Raw genomic sequence first — 5,770 nt, 5'->3', positions numbered from 1 at the left:
TGGAAATAAGATCACAACAGGGAAGTGATACTGATGACTAATTTATGACTGGGTATCGAAAGTGTAGGCACAGCCTAGAGGTGGTCTATCACTGTTTATCTCTCTCTTTTTTCTTTCCCTTAATTCTCAGTCTCTTTCTCTCTCTCTCTGCAGGGATGTTGTGATTCCCTATGGTCAAATAAACTGACAAAGGACACATTATAATGAATACAGCAGAGTACAACACAACCCAGTAGAAGATCTGTTACTGATTAAACATAATCCCTGATGCGATTGTTTCTAAACTCAACAGTAAAACATCACAGTCTTGCCTTATGTTTAGCAAGTTTGGAAAGACAACAGCAAATTGGCTAAACCAGACCAATGTTGTTATGTGACACTCATAAGGACCAGGTTGCAGCAGCGGCCGTTAAGGCTGTTAAACAGCAACAGGTTGTCTGAAGGGGCCTGTCTGCCTCACAAACACACACACACACACACACACACACACACACACACACACACACACACACACACACACACACACAAATGTTCACTGTACCCTGCAATCACACCTGAAACCCTGTGCACGTGACTATCAAACTCTGAAAAAAACCTTCACCTCACTGATGTTAAAGGACCCCCTGACAGTGGTCACAGGGATCACGACACAGATGCTGTGAAAATACTGTATCACTTACCGATTTAATTGCTATCATCCACACATCAAATACATTAAATCAAGCGCACCTGCAGGTATTCATTGCAGATGGAGTAGCAGAGATTTGACAAGTACAGAACTCGCACAACTGAAAAGTGCAGAACACCCATTAGCTGACCACCAGGGGGCAGACATGCTGCACAAAACAATAAGAGGTTGTATTTTAGACATTATAGAGCATTTTAAATATGTGAATATTGAGAGTAATGAGCATTTTCTCAGGCTAATCTGACACACACGACTAGAACAGTCATGTCATATTAATGTATCTTTTCACCCACAATGAGCCCATACCCAACTACAACATTTTCCGTCAAGATAGAACTGCTAAAGGGGGAGGAGTTGCAATCTACTGCAGAGATAGCCTGCAAAGTTCTGTCATACTTTCCAGGTCTATGCCCATACAGTTCGAACTTCTAATTTTAAAAATGAATCTCTCCAGAAATAAGTCTCTCACTGTTGCCGCCTGTTTATAGTCCCCCCTCAGCTCCCAGCTGGACACCATATGTGAATTGATTGCCCCTCATCTATCTTCAGAGTTTGTTCTATTAGGTGACCTAAACTGGGATATGCTTAACAACCCGGCAGTCCTACAATCTAAGCTAGATGCCCTCAATCTCACACAAATCATCAAGGAACCCACCAGATACAACCCTAAATCCGTAAACATGGGCAACCCTAACCCTAACCCTAACCCTAACCCTCATAGATATTATCCTGACCAACTTGCCCTCCAAATATACCCCTGCTGTTTTCAATAAGGATCTCAGCGATCACTGCCTTATTGCCTGTATCCGCTATGGGTCCGCGGTCAAACAACCTGGGTATCCTGGAAGGATATTGACCTCATCCCGTCAGACGAGGATGCCTGGTCGTTCTTTAAAAGTAATTTCCTCACCATCTTAAAAAAGCATGCCCCTTTCAAAAAATGTAGAACTAAGAACAGATATAGCCCTTGGTTCACTCCAGACCTGACTGCCCTTGACCAGCACAAAAACATCCTGTGGCGGTGTAACGGTTTTCTTCCTCTTCTGACGAGGAGTATGAAGGATCGGACCAAAGGGGCGGACTCCGGCCGCAAAACCTAAACCCATAGGGGAGGGTCTGGGTGGGCGTCTGTCCGTGGTGGCGGCTCTGGCGCGGGACGTGGACCCCACTCCACTATAGTCTTGGCCCACTTAAGTGGCGCCTTTGGAGCGCCGACACTCGCCGCCGACCCCAGACTGGGGGCCCTTACAGCAGGCCCCGAATAGGCGGGAGACTCTGGCAGTGCCGGACAGGCGGGAGACTCTGGCAGCTACTGACTGACGGGCGGCTCTGGCAGCTCCTGACTGACGAGCGGCTCTGGCAGCTCCTGACTGACGGGCGCCTCTGGCAGCTCCTGTCTGACGGGCGGCTCTGGCAGCTCCTGACTGACAGGCGGCTCTGGTAGCTCCTGTCTGACGGGAGGCTCTGGCAGCTCCTGACTGACGGGCGGCTTTGGCAGCTCCGGACAGGAGGGAGGCTCTGGAAGCGCAGGACAGGCGGGAGAACCTGGAGGGAGGAAACTGAGAGACAGCCTGGTGCGTGGGGCTGCCACAGGCTGGAGAGACCTACAGGAGGCCTGGTGTGTGGAGGAGGCGCCGAATGGACCGGGCTGTGGGGGAGCACTGGAGCTCTGGTGCGCAGCCTTGGCACCTCTCCTCCAGGCTGGATGACCACTTTAACCCGGACCCTCCAGAGTGCAGGCGCAGGTTGAACCGGGCTGTGGGTGAGCACTGGAGATCTGGTGCATACCACTCGCACCTCTCCCTTAGGCTCAGTGCCCATATGCCCCCGGCACGGGCGGAGCGCAGGCATAGGGCACACTGCACCCTCCCAGCGCCCCGGAGACACAGCACGCAGAGCCGGCACAGGATACCCTGGGCCGAAACGGCGTACCGGAGACCAAACACGCTGAGCCGGCACAATACACCCTGGCTGGATGCCCACTCTCGCATGGCACTTGTGGGGGGCTGGCCTATAGCCCTGAGCACGTACTGGCAACACCGTGCGCTTGACCGCATAACACGGTGCCTGACCAGTACTACGCTTCTTCCGGTAAGCACGGGGAGTTGGCTCAGGTCTATCGCCTGACTCCGCCAATCTCCCCGTGTGCCCCCCTGCCTCTAGTGCCTGTTGCGCTGCCTTACCTCATATCGCCGCCGCTCAGCTTTCGCTACCTCCAGTTCTTCCTTCCCAGCCTGTGCCCAGGGTTCCTTGCCGTCCAATATCTCCTCCCATGTCCATTTCTCCAGATATCGCTGCCTCTCGTTACCACGCTGCTTGGTCCTTTCTTGGTGGGTAGTTCTGTAACGGTTTTCTTCCTCTTCTGACGAGGAGTATGAAGGATCGGACCAATGCGCAGGGTGGTAAGTGTTCATGTTATTTATTGGAACAGAAACACTAAACAAAATAACACAGAGAGTGAAACAAAAACTAAACAGTCCTGTAAGGTGCAGCAACACAAAACAGAAAACAACTACCCACAACCCATAGTGGGAAAACAGGCTGCCTAAGTATGGTTCTCAATCAGAGACAACGATTGACAGCTGCCTCTGATTGGGAACCATACCAGGCCAAAACCAGAAATACAAAACATAGAACCAAAACATAGAATGCCCAACCCAACTCACGCCCTGACCAAACTAAAATAGAGACATAAAAAAGGAACTACGGTCAGGACGTGACAGGCGGACTGCAATTGCATCGAATAGTCCCTGCGATATGCAGCTGTTCGGGGAAGTCAGGTACCAATACACGCAGTCAGTCAGGAAAGCAAAGGCTTGCTTTTTCAAACAGAAATTTTCACCCTGTACCTCTAACTCCAAAAGGTTTTGGGACACTGTAAAGCCCATGGAGAACAAGAGCACTTCCTCCCAGCTGCCCATTGCTCTGAGGCTAGGTAACACGATCAAAACCAATAAATCCATGATTTTCGAAAATTTCAATAAGCATTTCTCTACGGCTGGCCATGCTTTCCTCCTGGCTACCCCAACCCCAGCCAACAGCTCTGCCCCCCCGCCCCCTGCCCTGCCTCTCTAAAGTCTTCGAAAGCCAAGTTAATAAACAGATCACTGACCATTTCAAAATCCACCGTACCTTCTTCGCTGTGCAAACTGGTTTCCGAGCTCGTCACGGGTGCACCTCAGCCACGTTCAAGGTACTAAACAATATCATAACTGCCATCGATAAAAAGAGTACTGTGCAGCTGTCTTCATCGACCGGGCCAAGGCTTTCGACTCTGTCAATCACCGTATTCTTATCGGCAGACTCAACAGGTCTTGGTTTCTCAAATGACTGCCTCGCCTGATTCACTACTTCTCAGATAGAGTTCAGTGTGTCAATTCAGTGTGCCTGTTGTCCAGACCTCTGGCAGTCGCTATGGGGGTACCACAGGGTTCAATTCTCGGGCTGACTCTTTTCTCTGTATATATCATGTCGCTCTTGCTGCGGGTGATTCCCTGATCCAACTCTACGCAGACGACACCATTCTGTATACATCTGGCCCTTCTTTGGACACCGTGTTTAACTAACTTCCAAACAAGCTTCAATGCCATACAACACTCCTTCCGTGGCCTCCAACTGCTCTTAGTTAAACCAAATGCATGCTTTTCAACCGTTCGCTGCCTGCCCGACTAGCATCACTACCCTGGACGGTTCTGACCTAGAATATGTGGACAACTACAAATACCTAGGTGTCTGGCTAGACTGTAACTCTCCTTCCAGACTCATATTAAACATCTCCAAACAATCCAAAATCAAATCTAGAATCGGCTTCCTATTTCGCAAACAAAGCCTCCTTCACTCACTCTGCCAAACTTACGCTAGTAAAACTGACTATCCTACCGATCCTCGACTTCAGCGTTGTCGTTTACAAAATAGCTTCCAATACTCTACTCAGCAAACTGGATGCAGTCTATCACAGTGCCATCCGTTTTGTTACCAAAGCCCCTTATACCACCCACCACTGCGACCTGTATGCTCTAGTCGGCTGGCCCTCGCTACATATTCTTCGCCAGACCCACTGGCTCCAGGTCATCTATAAGTCTATGCTAGGTAAAGCTCCACCTTATCTCAGCTCACTGGTCACGATAACACCCACCCGTAGCACGCGCTCCAGCAGGTATATCTCACTAGTCATCCCCAAAGCCAACATCTCCTTTGGCCGCCTTTCCTTCCAGTTCTCTGCTGCCAGTGACTGGAACGAATTGCAAAAATCGCTGAAGCTGGAGACTTATATTTCCCTCGCTAACTTTAAACATCAGTTATCTGAGCAGCTAACCGATCGCTGCATCTGTACATAGTCCATCTGTAAATAGCCCACCCAATCTACCTACCTCACCCCCATATTGTTTTTATTTACTTTCTACTCTTTTGTACACCACTATCTCTACTTGCACATCATCATCGGCTCATTTATCACTCCAGTGTTAATCTGCTAAATTGTAATTACTTCGCTACTATGGCCTATTTATTGCCTACCTCTTCATGCCATGCCATTTTTTCTGCTGTGCTTTATCTTGGCCAGGTTGCAGTTGTAAATGAGAACTTGTTCTCAACTAGCTTGCCTGGTTAAATAAAGGTTAAATAAAAAAAAGTGTTGAGCACCATCTACAGCCATCATAGTTATTATTTTATCCTGCTGGTCATCTATAAACAATTACACGTCTTGAAAAACGATCTGGCATTAATGACCTCATATACTCTTAAATCTCCAACTGGTTCAGCCAGAAGAGGACTGACCACCCCTTGGCACCTGGTTCCTCTCTAGGTTTCTTCTTAGCACAGGAGGTTGGTGGCACCTTAATTTGGGAGAATGGGGTCATGGTAATGACTGGAGCGGAATTAGTGGAATGTTATCAATTATATCCAGGGGCACAACATGTCCAAAAATTGAATTTTTGCCCCAGAGGCAATGATGTACTTGAATAAAAAAGTTATGTCTCCCCACTTCTAAAACCAAAGTTGCCCCCTTGTTTGATGCCATTCCATTTGCTCCGTTTCAGCCATTATTATGAGCCATCCTCCCCTCAGCAGCCTCCACTACTT

This window comes from Oncorhynchus nerka, linkage group LG4 (genome assembly GCF_034236695.1).
Source record: "Oncorhynchus nerka isolate Pitt River linkage group LG4, Oner_Uvic_2.0, whole genome shotgun sequence".
Classification (NCBI taxonomy): Eukaryota; Metazoa; Chordata; class Actinopteri; order Salmoniformes; family Salmonidae; genus Oncorhynchus; species Oncorhynchus nerka.
Note: the sequence above shows the minus strand (reverse complement) of the source record.